Source organism: Camelus ferus, chromosome 7, assembly GCF_009834535.1.
Source record: "Camelus ferus isolate YT-003-E chromosome 7, BCGSAC_Cfer_1.0, whole genome shotgun sequence".
In the NCBI taxonomy this organism is placed as follows: Eukaryota; Metazoa; Chordata; class Mammalia; order Artiodactyla; family Camelidae; genus Camelus; species Camelus ferus.
Genome location: NC_045702.1, coordinates 4,380,957 through 4,394,178, shown reverse-complemented (window position 1 = coordinate 4,394,178; position 13,222 = coordinate 4,380,957). Strand labels below are relative to the sequence as shown.

The window sequence follows — 13,222 nt, the reverse complement described above, 5'->3', positions numbered from 1 at the left end:
GGCCCTTGCTCCCCTTTCCCTTGCGTTCTCCCGGGCCCACTTTGTTTTCTACTGTACCTAAGTTTCAGCCCCTCGGTCCTCTTTGCTGTGGGGCTGCCCATTCCAAATGATCTCATCAGTTGCCTCACCCTTGGCTGTGAAACGCCGACGGTCTGTTCCGATTTTTCGACCCACACACCTTCTCTATCTAGGCACCACTGTGTTGTCGCCTTTGGTCATTGTCCCCAAACTGGCCGAAACTCTAAATTGGCTCTGACATGGAAGAGAGGCTCTTCGAAGCATCTAGATGGGCCTAGGTAGGATGTGCTCCAGGATCAACGTTCCTGTGAAGTTACTGTTCCTCTTTTGCTTCCCACTTTAGCCTGCTTTGTTGGTAATTGACTGTGACTGGTTCTCCTGTTTATGTGTTTTGCTCATACGTGGCAATCCATCTTTCTGAATCTACCCCCTTGTTCCTATTGCCTCATGGATTTTGAGCCATCACTGCATTAGCCCTGGCTTTCTTCTGTCACAGCCTCCTGGACGTTACCTGGGCTTGACCCACTCCCATAATCTCCTTCCCAGAGGCACTCCCAGCCTTCCTGCTGCTCATCCTGGTCCCCTGCCAAAGCCTGTGATCCAAAACAGCGCTTGCTGGCTGAGAACTCTGATAAATCCACTCACCAGCACCATTCCAACTTGTTAGAAGTCAGTGCGATAAATATAATGTTTAATTTCTAAACAGTTAGTTACAGAATAATCTGTGTAAACCCTAGAAATCAAAGGGTAGGTTACCATTCCAGATTTTTTTTTTCTGTCTTTTATCTTGGAGTTTATATTTAATGTCTTTAATCCATAAATTTGGGGTTTGCCTTACCTCTACAGTCATGAATAGAGCCAGTAAAAATAGAAGCATAGAAAGTTAGAGTTGAATATGAAAACGAATATATATGTGCATGTATGACTATTAAGCTGTACACCAGAAATTGACACAACATTGTAAACTGACTATATTTCAATTAAAAATAAATAAATAAACTAAAAAAAAAAAAAAGAGTTGAAAAAGCATTCAAGGCAAAACAGTACAACTTTCTCATTTGATAGATGGGAAACTGAGACCGAGATAGAGTCTGAATAGACTTGCCTACGACCATTACGTCACTCCTTCTAGAAGAATCATTGGGTTTATGGGCAACAGGACAACACAAGACAATAGATTTTTTTTTGAGTATAAATATATATGATTTAAATGTTACTGGGTGCTGGCCAGCTAAGCAAGACATACAAGCCACTTAGATAAGTAAATGAGATTTTTTAAAAAACTCATTTAACTCATTACTTTTACTGGTTTATTCAAACCAAACTGTCCTGGATTCAGATTACATCGTATGCTTATTTGCTAATAGTAATGGCTTACGTTTGTGCGTGTTTTTCTTGGCTAGGCACTACTCTGAGCACTTTATATCTCATGATAACTCCGTGAAGTAGATACTTTATCGTTCCCATTTTGGAGATGAAGAAACTGAGGCATGATGACATTAAGTAGTTTCATAGGGTCACACAGCCTGTGAGCCCCACAGGGAGGCCGTCTGGCGCCAGAGCCTGGTCTGCACCAAGGCCAGACCGCATATTTGGATGGTTTTTCTTCTCTCTCTCCCAGTTATGACCTTCTTCCTTTTCCCTGGGAAGAGCTTCTTGTTTACTGACGCACGCGCAAGAGTCACTGGTCTCCTGGAAGGGCTCGGAAGTGTGCGGACCCTCTTTTTCTTTCATTCTCACAGTACTCCCTCTGTTCCTCTCCTTCACAGTGCTTGCCCCGTTAGCCTGCAGCGATGTGTTCACGGCTCTGCCTCAGCTCTTGCTGCGACCTCGGTGGGAGCCAGGGCCAGGCCACGTACACCTTGGGATTCCCAGGAGACAGCACGCTGCTTGGCACGCAGTGGACCCCAGACACGCGCTCTCGTCCTGATTAGTCTACAGAGGTGGGAAGAATGTGAAAGATAAGCAGTCTTTACAGGCATAGACTCAACGCCACACCCACTGAGTTTTTGCTTTAATGACGGGTGATGGATTGGCTGAACTGACCCTTGTTTGGCTGGAACAACTAGAAAACAGTCACAGGTAGCCTGAGCAGGCCGCCAGCGACACCGCAAAGCTGGTGGCGTGCACTTCTGCTGTCAAAGGGCGTCTCGAAAGTGCCTCGCCTCTGCTTTGTGTGGCCCCCTTGCTCGCCCGGGCACCCTGCGTACCTGTCTGCATTTTAGTTGCTTTTCCAGTGGTCTTGTTCTCAGCTTGTCCTCAAGGTTGGAAACATATGACAAGTGGGTTCAGCCTGAAAGGGCATTAGAGCCTCTGGTCTACAGCGCATCCTGGACGCAGCTGCGAGCTCTGAATGCTGCTCTCCTCAGTTTTCAAAATAAGGCGATGGGGAGGAAGAGTGCACAGGATGACAGAAGCCACCATTTATTGAGCCAGAGACTGTGTTCGCGGTTGTCCGGGCCTTGCTGTAGTGGTGGTCCTCACCACGTCTGTACGAGGTGGGTGTTGCAGCCTTCGCGTCTCCTGCGGGTTAGGGAGGAAGGGCCGACGTGGTGTGCCCACAGCTCCACACGCCAGAGCCCAGACTCTCCACTGCCTGGCTTGAAGCTTGTTCTCTTAACCACTGCTCCAAACTTCCAGCTCCCTGTCTCTCACACACCATGATATTTTGTGGGCTGGAAGGTGCGGCCAAAACTTGAACCCAAATTATTAATGTCTTATTGTGGAACTTAGTTACTGAGGGAAATAAGAGAGGAAATATTTTTGGACTTAAAGGCCAGTTTGTTGCTCCTAAAGTTGTGTCACCTGGCCTCTTCTTTACTTGGACTTGGCCATTGTGAAGGTAAGAGATCAGAAATGACAGGTCAGAGGGGGTCCCTCAGGCCTTCTGCAGACCAGCTCAGTACTTCAGTGGCCAAACCAACCACCCCTCTGCAGTTTTTACCAGGAGAAGGCCAGAAGTTTGTCAAGGATCATTCATCCTTCTTTTAGCAAAACAAACCTCCCACTATTCCCTGGAGAGTAAGTCAGTTTCAGAATGGAATGGATGTGAATTCTTCTGAGCTTTCAGAGAACTTACTGGGAAGCCAAAAAACAAAAAAAAAGAGGGCTTCCATAAAGTGAAAGAAATACTGAAGGGAAAAATCCCTGCATAATCTGATTTCTGATTATTAAAGTAATTCTACCAAAATGAAAAATTCCTCAGACATTCGGGCATTTTTGTCCTCAGAACTAATAATACTATACACACATTTGTAACCTAGTTGTTGGTATATTAATTGTGGGTTAACAATGGTGCCTACATACAGGTTTTGCTTCATTGAAGAAGCTGCTTTAGGAAGAGAAGTCCAGCGTCACTGCGCAGTTTAGAACAGCCCAGGCTGGCTGCGTAAGTGTCACATGTCAGGTGTCGTCTGGGGAAGAGCACCTTCGTGACTAATCCGGTGCAGGACCTCAGACTGGAAGGCCTGGGACAGCTGGCTCCTAAGGCTCGCTTAGGAGATACTCTGTCTCAGCTGGGAGCGACTCTAATACTAATACTAGATATTTATTTGTTCATTTATTCATCCCCTAAGCATTAATTAATTGAATTACTAACTAATTCATTTATTGATTCAGAGCAACTACTAGCCACTAGGCACTCTGCTCCTTGCTAGAAACAGATGAGTGTGGTTGGAAAGATAGCGTCTTCCCGCAAGGAGTTCGCACGCTAGTGGACGTGAGTCTGCACCGAAGCAGGGCTGACTTCGGGGCACGTCTGCCTTTGAGTGTGATGTGAAGTGGCCACTAACAGGCCACTCATCCCCCCAATTCTCCTGCATTTCTTATTAAATAGTCTCATACCACTCAGTGCTTTGGTTTAAAGCAGCGTCTCCCAGTGTGCATCCTTTGGAAGCTTCATCTATTCCTTTCACAGATGTTTACTGGGTGCTTGGAAGTGGGCTGAGTACTGTCTTCACAAAAGGGTCCACCAGCAAGGAAGTTTGAGAAATATCGGATTAAACAAAGCTGAAGCTTCTTGCGCTCACTGAAACTGAATGTCCCTCACACCCTGCAGAGCTTCTCGCTTACTCGCTCACCAAACCAGAGCCGTGCTGCTCACACTGGGTTATGGGACTGAAGGCCCATCTTAAAATGTAACCGTGGTGGGGGAGGAATAAAGTAAAAACTTGTCCATGCGTGTATTGTTCAACATCTTAACCAGAATTAGAATGTTCCAGTTCCATCAAAATATCCTTCCCAGAAACCTGACTCAAGGTAGTCTCTTTCTTGAGACAGTATCCATTTCAGGAGAGAATCAGAATATTAGGTTAATGGAAGTTAATTTTTAAGGCCTTGGAAAAAATGGGGCTAGAGCTCACCCCAAACGGCAGTGTCATTTGATTTATTAGAAATAAGGCTGTTATTTCTGTGTCGGTGATGTCTCTGCTCTCAGTCTGCTGGAAGAGAATGGGCCAAAATACACTAATTGGATGAAGTGGAAATTACAGGGATTTGGAAATGGAGCTGATGAAAAAGCAACCAGTGCTCATCAAAGGCTAATTATTCTCAACCGGCAAGACGGCCCCCCAGGGGTGTGAGTGACATAAAGACAGGCCAACAGAGGAGGAGCTGGGGGACCCCAGGCCTGGAGGCCCCTGGCTCAGAGTGGACTCTTCCAAGAGGTCGTTTTCTGGGAGTGTTTCTGATTAGTCAAGAAATGTTTGGGGGTTTGTACCCCCTTGTTTACCAGATGCAGGGCTGCCCTGGGGGGCCTCAGGCCTCCGGGCCACAGTGATGATTGCGATGATTGCGGCTGAGAGGATGACAATTCACATTTGTGTGGCTCTCCCGGGAGGACTCAGAGCTCTGGAGGAGAGTTGTTTGCTTCCTCCTTTCCTAACTATGTTTTAATGTTAGATGATCAGATTAAAACAAAGAAAAAAGAAACTCAGAGAAGGGCCTTGGTAACAGAAGCGTGAAAAGGAGGGAGGGCCTCTTGGTGGTGGTGACTGGGCAAGCACTTTTCACCATTTCCTCCCCTGCCAGCTCCTCTCCAGTTTTGGACCCAACTGTCTCATCCACTGCCTCATTTGTGGGTTCCCATCCAATCACCCCATTTCTTATACAGCAGGAATAGCTCCGTCAAAAGCCCTTCCCAAGACTTGATTGGAAGTAGTTCATTCCTTGAGATGGCATCCATTTTCGGGAGACTTAAATACTACAAGAACTAGCAAGCTGCAGCAGTCACTCTGCAGACAGGGTGGCTTATGCATAACATGACCCCACCCAGAACTCACAACAGTGAGGTTTTTGGAGAGACTTCCTGTTCACTCTGTTTACCCTAATTGGAGACTGGAACAGGATACTATGTAGGGTCTGGGGTTTCGATCCACATTTACATAGACTGTACATATACAGAGAATGTCACCACTCCAACAAATCTTTCTGAATATTTCTGCAAATAAACCACTTGGCTTGTCATCTGTGGCTACTTTTTTCAGGCAAATACTGAAATCAGAAAGTTTCAACAATGGCTGGAAGGGAGCTCTTTGGAATAACAGGGAAAACTTTGACTTAAGGAGGCAAGAGCTTGGGACAACGTGACCACGCACAAATGGCTAAAAGCAAGACCGGGGCTCCCCTCTTCTGACTTGGGAACCCCACTGCCTCAGCAATGCCTGAGGGTCTGGGAGTCTGACAGGAGGAAGTGGGGCAAACGAGATAAGGCACATTCAGCCTCTGATCAGGCGACTGAAAACCCAGGAATATTAGAGTATAGATTGAATTTCGGGGTAACTAAGTCTTAAATCACAAGTGAATTGGGAGGAAAGGGAGCAGGGCACAACCACTGAAGGAATGACACAGCCATTGAGGACAGGATGAAATGGTTGAACCAAGATGGCGGAAGATTGACTTCCAGTAGACCTTGAGCCTCAGGCACATGCACAGGTGCCATGACAGTTCCTAGGCTGACCACAGAAGGTCGAAAAGTTGAGGGGGGTGTTTCCTGGAAATCCTTGCCCTTTCCTCAAAGTAGTTGGAATAATCCTCCCACTCGTTAGCAAATGAAATCAACGGGCCCATACAATCCAACAAACTCCACACAGTGTGGTCGCTCTCTTTCTTGTCTTCTGAGACGGCCCGCACTCTGTCTATGGAGTGTGTATCTGTTTTTACTTTAAACTAAACAGCCCACACCTCTCGGCTTCTCTCCCTCTCACCCTTCTTAGATGACCCACCTTCTGCCTGTGGAGTGTGCATCTCCTAGGCCGTTTAACCTTCTAAATAAGACAGACCACACTCTGTCCATGGGGCGTGTCTCTAAGTAAACTTGTCTTCACTTTGCCATGCCTTGCTCTTGAATTCTTTCCTGCGTGAGGCAAGAACTTATCCTCCCACAATACAAGGAGGCATCGTGTCCCCTAAGCCAGCCTCCACCCGATATGGCAGCCCCAGCTCCAACCCCGCATCTGCTCAGGAGGAGTCCCAGGCCACTGCCATTTAACAAGCTCCTTCTCAGATTAGGACTGAGCTAACGTCCCGGTAACTGTTACCCTTTGGGAGTAATAAAAGTAAACATACTCGTTTTCCTTCTACACCATCACCTTTTGAGCAGCTGCAGACACTCACTGGTGCCTATAAATACTCTCTTCTCAGATGAGAAAGTCAGGGGGAGAAAAGCTGGTGCTGTACTGGGTCCGCTTAGGTTAGGGGCATCCCTACCCCCGCAGTGAGGAAAGTGTTCCAGCCTGAAAGTCCTCAGTGAACGTTCCCAACCAAATCCTTCAGGAGACACAAAAATTAAACTGGTAGCGATAACATTTGGAGAAAATAATGTCACTTTAAAAACCTTCTTCCCTATTCTTGTCAAATCTCTCAAGTAAAGATTTTATTATGAAAAATTCTAGAAAAAGGAAGGCAAGGCAAAAATAATTGCACAGTACATATAAAGGTGTGCTTTTCTCAGTAATGTGTTCTGATACATCTTTTAAAAAAATTGAACTATAGTTGATTTGCAATGCTGTGTTGGTTTCCGGTGTAGAGCATGGTGATTCAGTTATACATATATATTCTTTTTCGTAATAGGTTATTCAAGCTATTGAATATAGTTCCCTATGCTATGCACTAGGACCTTATTGTTTATCTATTTTGTATATAGTAGTTTGTATCTACAAATCCCAAACTCCTAATTTATCTCTCCCCACTTTCCCCTTTGATATCCATAAGTTTGTTTTCTGTCCGTGAGTCTGTTTCTGTTTTGTAAATAAATTCATTTGTGTCGTTTTTTAAGATTCCCCACATAGGTGATGTCATATGATATCTGTATTTCTCTATCTGACTTATTTCACTTAGTATGAGTATCTCTATGTCCATCCATGTTGCTGAAAATGATATTATTTCATTCTTTTTTATGGCTGAGTAGTATTCCATTGTGTGTGTGTGTGTGTGTGTGTGTGTGTGTGTGTGTGTGTGTGTGTGTGTGTGTGTGTGTGTGTGTATACCACATCTTCTTTGTCCAATCACCAGTCAATGGATAATTAGGTTGCTTCCATGTCTTGGCTATTGTAAAAAGTGCTGTTATGAACACTGGGGTGCATGTATCTTTTCAAATTAGAGTTTCTTCAGATACATGCCCAGGAGTGGGATTGCTGGATCATCTGGTAAGTCTATTTTTAGTTTTTTCCATACTGTTTCCCATAGTGGCTGAACCAAATTACATTCCCACCAACAGATATATCTATTTCTTTTGATGGGCAAATAATAGCTAATACTTACAAAGTGCTTGCACCAGCTGGGGTGCTTTGGATGTGTGAATTCATGGGATTCTTTCAGTGACTCTGTGCGCTGAACATTATCCCCATTTTACAGATGTAGAAACCGAGGTGCCATTACCCGTTTGAGACTGAACAGCTGATGAGTGAGACAGAGGTGGAACCCAGGCGGGCCTTGCCCACTGAACGTGTGAGCCCCGTGTGCACAGCGACAGCAAAGGAGAAGCTGGCAGGGAAAAGAGAGTCCTACCAGCTGGCAGGGGCTGGCAGAGTGAGACACTGAGACACAATCTATCTAGAACCTTCAAACTAAAGACTAGTATTTGTGACAATGCAGAGAAATCAGCACTTCTCAGCACCCCTGGTGGGTTGCGCTTGAGGACAGGTTAGCAACAGGCAGCAAAATGCATGCATGTCTTTTGATTTAGAAGTGCTATTTATAAGAACTAATCCTGAGGAAATAAATTCGAATGCACACAAAGCTTAGTTACAAAGATATGCAGAGGTGTTATGGTAGAGTTGCTGTCATATAGAAAAGTTAGAAAAAAATTACAAATTTTCCACACTGAGAGTTCAATTAAATGAAGCAGGACATATCCATGGAATGGGATACCAGGCAATCGATGGTAAAATGTGCAGAAGAAATTTTAATACATGGCAATCAATATGATGTAAGTAAAAAAAAACCCCCAGGTTTCAACATAAGAATAAACCACTATTTTCTCCTTTTTGGTAAATAAAAGAATTGTTTATATATATGCAGCGAGAAATGAGAATACATACATATACCAAGTTGTGAATAATGATTATCTCTTAAGTACTGGAGTAATGGTGATTTTTTTAATTGAAGTATAGTTGATTTACAACGTTGTGTTAGTTTCTGGTGTACAGCACAGTGTTCAGTTACATGTATCTATATATATCCTTCTTCTTACTCTTTTTCATAATAGGTTATTCAAGCTATTGAATATAGCTCCCTATGCTATACAATAGGACCTTGTTGTTTATCTGTTTATATACAGTAGTTTGTACCTGCAAATCCCAAACTCCTAATTTATCCCACCCTCCCCCTTGGCGAGTCTAATGCTCTTCTTTGAGTCTACTGTATTTACATTTGTTCTAAACCCAACACATGAAAATTTACTAAGAGGAAAAATAAAAGTTATTTTTAATTAAAGAGAGGAAGGCAAGGATAAGCAGAAAGTTCCAAAATAAAGACCCTCCTGGGACTCTCCTGTCCCCACGGTGCCTTGCTGTCCACAGGGGTCTCTGAAAAATGATGGTTACAGTTATCGGCTCACCATTAAAACAAAAATCCCATCAGAACGCAGTAATTTTCTTGTAAAGGAAGCAGCTGTTGGTGAGGGAATCACCAGTAGAAATCATTTTTCCTTTTCCTCAAATGTGTCCAGGAGAGTTTCACACCTGAGCGTGGAAGCCCTGGGGAAGAGTCAGGACGTGAGCAACTTCTGTCTCAGTCAGCGTTTCCAAAGAGGTTGCCAGTTAAGTGGCCGTTTACATCTCTGCCACCCGCAGGATAGCCCTTTCTGGGGACTGAAGGTCTCCAGACAGATTCCACTTTGTCACAAGACGCTTTCTTCCCCAAGACTGCTGGGTCTTTCAGTTCATAAAGTTGGCGAATGTTTGAATCTCGCTCCAGGATCCTGTTCGAAGAGTAAGGATGTGAGGGGCTCTTGGTGACACCAGAAGGGGGCAGCATGTCTTGTGTGTTGCCAGTGCCTTGAAACATGGAGGGCTGATGGCAGTTTCTGGATAGCTGGAGGCCACAGGACGCACAGGGTCTGTGCCGAGCCCTGCTGGGAGAAGTGTGCTGTCTCCTTGGCCAGAGAAGAAGGACCAGTCTCCAGGAGGGCATGGGGTGTCCACATCGCTCCTGAGCTCCTCTCCATGGCTCCCAGACCTGCGCTGGGAGAAGCTGTAACAGAGCTTCTCTTTGCTTGGGCATCCTCCTCCTTCCTCTCTGGGTCTTTGGAAGATGGGATATGGCATTAAAGTGTGCGTGTGTGTGTGTGTGTGTGTAGCCCAAAACGGTCATTTAATGGCCTTCTTTAAATGGATATGATCTTTTTAGAAACCTCAGATGACTATCAATACTATTTGATTATTCCTAGGCAGGAAAGTCAGATCTGTAGATTGCACTGTCCTCTTGGCAGTCTGCTATCATCAGGAGCAGAAAGAGACCACGGTTTGGATTCTTCCATGAGGTTACAAATCTCCTCACTGACCCCTCATCTTCCTCCCCACCTCCTCACCTCCCTGGCCCCATCCTGTTTCCCTTACCTATTCCCCATTTCCTCTGTGGGGTCCATCACCCTCAAGTTCCTCAAACTAGAAACTTGCGCCACCCCAGCGCCCACCCCCAGTGGCCAATCCTGTCAATTCTACCCCAAAATGTCAATGGGACACATCACCTTCTCTGTATTCACAGTGACACTGCCCTGGGTCAGGCCCACTTTTTGTGTTTTATCCACCAATAAGATCTACATTAAAAGGCCAACTTAGAAAATGAAGAAGTGGCTTCTAGTTCCCCTTTGAACAAGAGTAACACGTCCCGTGGCAGGAATTTTCTAGGTTACAAAGCAGGAGATGGAGACACGTGAGTAAATGGGGAAGATAAAGCATTAACTGGTGAACAGCATTAAGAGATCAACCCAAGTCTGACGCAGCATTTAGAATGACCCGAATCCATGAGTTTTGTAACTGACACAGCCCTGCCGCATTCTGGCAGGACGCTGTGCTACATCGCACGTTCAGCAAACAGAGCCCGAGGCAAGAACAAAGCTGCCTGGGGTGGCGGTGGGGGGTGGGGGGAACGTGAGGTGCCCGATGGAGTTCAAGGTGGCAGAAGAACAGAGGTGCCAACGGCACCAGAGAAAGCCAATAAAGCCAGTCTGAAACTACATGACTGGATTTAACTGAAGCTGAAGTGGGGAGACAGAAGAAAGCACGTCGGGCAGGCAGGGAGAGGAAGGACACTGAGAGAGACCACAGGTGGCAGCCAAGGACAGCCTCGCCCTGGCTGTTCCTTCCTTCTGAAATGCTCCTCTCCCTGAAAGAGGCATGGCTGCCTCTTCTTCCACGAAGTCCTCCAAGACCACTTGGTCTGAAATAGCCCAGTCACTCCATCCATCACCCTGTTTGATTTCTCTTCCAAATACTTACCACTCCTTGTCATTTTCTTGCTCCTCTGTTAGTTTATTCTCTCTCCCTCAACAAGAATGTAAACTCATCTTGGGCAACAGGGACTGGAACTGCTTGGCACACAGTAGGTGCTTAATAAATGTTGCTGAATGATGAAATGAAATCCCTGGCTGTGTCCACCCCTTCCACTCAGCCTTGCATTACCAAGCGCCATGGCTGGTTTTGAAGTAGGAAACTTTTGAATTCCTGACATCTGATTCATCTCATGGACATTTTGATATTAAATACATTAACAGGTGACATGGAAACTCAAGTCCTTCCACTGTCGGCTTGCCAGACACGTGGCCCTTCCACACATTCTCCTGGTCACGCCAGCCTCACCATCCTGTCATCTCAACACAGGCCGCGTTCAGCCCAACTTCCTACCTCGAAGGCACCCAGTGTCCTCAGTACTGCGGTGCCCTCCCTTCCCTTTCTGTGTTTAAATCCAACTGTGCTTCAAATTCCCATTCAAATTTCCCTTGAAGTCTTCCTGAATACTCCAGCCCACAAAGACTTCTTCTTTCTTTGATTTGCAAAACTCACCGTGTATATATCAAACTCTACATACGCTCCTATTTAATGTTATTAAAAGTGCTTCATGGAGGCTACTGCTGTTTCCTCAACTCGATTCCCCAAGTGCAAGGATGGTACCATAGGTCACAAACCTTCCTACGTCCCCCAGCCCTTCACACAAAGCCGGACACGTAACAGACCTGCAGCACCGAGAGGACCATGGAAAGAACTGCTCCGTGTGTAGGTACCTGCCCACTTCCCTCACGTCCTGGTGTCCCACCCCCAGGCCCCACCCCGCACCAGCCCCTACCCTACCCCGCAGCGACTTAGCTACGAGCTGCTGTAAACGCGATGTGGAATTTACCCAGGGTACAGACATTTCTTGTCTTTTGACTGCCCCCAATCCATTTCTCCATCTGCTAGTTACAGTCTGGGGATTTGGGATTTGGGAATCCTCCACTTCTCCATCCTCAGCCTATATACAGACTAATACTATTGTTCAAACCGGGATGCTTTTGAGAGGAAAAGGGGCTCTATTCCTAGTTCTGCCAGGTCCAAAGGTGTCAGCCCCGCTCACCCTGGACCAGGTGGGGCATTTAGTCCTCCTCCTTGGAGATGACTCTGCACTTTGGTCCAGGAGTGGCTCTAGGCTCAAGTCTACCCAATGACAGCCTCACATTGTCCCGGCAAAGGCACGTGACCCCCCCGAGTCAGTGAGGCACCAGGAGAATTTTGTTGACAATCTGGGGACTATGCAGGTGCTCCTTCGTACAGTACTTGTTCTGAGTGGGTTTAAGGTGCTACAACAGTGCTCCTGGGAGCCTAGGGGAGGACTCTGCTCCTGGGATGCTCTCTCTTGGATCCCTGCCTCCCTCCATGATGTAAAAAGCTCAACCACAAGGAGAGACCACGAGCAGGCACTCTGGCTGACAGCCCCGGTGGGTTTCCAGCCAATAGCCAACACGGCTGCCAGATGTGTGGGCGCGCCCTCCCGGGTGTCCTGCTCAGTCAACACACAGAACCAGGAAGGTAACACATGTGGTCTTTAGGCCACTGAGTTTGGGGGTGGCTTGTTCTACTGCAGTGGATGACCAGAACAGAGGAGGTGGAAGAAGAAGAAACGTGACTCCTTTTTTTAAGGAGGCTTTCGAGAGGGTAGGAGAGTATAGCTCAGTGGGAGAGCATGTGCTTGACATGCTTGAGGTCCTGGGTTCATTCCTTAGTTAAGTCCTGGGTTCACTGCCCCCGTTAAGGGAAAAAAAAAAAGGCGGCTTTCTGGTAGTGGGACATAGAGGATACGTGGCGAGGAATAAAATGGACACTGTCCCTTATTCCCACTTAACTTACATCCTAGAATCCTACAAGTTAGAAAGGCTCAAACCTGGAGCTTGGGGGAAGGTCTTCGAACTCCTGGAGGAACAGGGATACAATCTTAGGAGTCTGAAGGAGCTCTGTGAGAATTTTATCATTTTTTATTTTTGTTTTGAAGAACAGTAAGACATTTTCTAAACTGTCTGGTGATCACTTTATACCTGAGTGTGACTGCACCGTATCAGGGCAGGGGTGTGTGTGCTCCACCCCCGCCCCCAGGATCCACGCTCCATCCTCCTCCCCGCTGTTCCTTGCCCTGGGGAAGGTGACCCTCATGGACGGTATCCACAGGCTTCTTTGCCTTTGGGCATCTGGTTTGGCCCAGCTCAGGGGAGCCCTGGCAAGAGAGGGGAGGAAGAGGA

The 13,222-nt window shown here is 46.4% G+C and overlaps 1 long non-coding RNA gene across 1 annotated transcript in view; it reads right to left on the bottom strand.

Moving 5' to 3' along the window:
* Positions 1–13,222, bottom strand: part of LOC116664780 — a 107,130-nt gene that overhangs the window by 63,128 nt on the left and 30,780 nt on the right. The gene's annotated exons all lie outside the window — the stretch shown is intronic.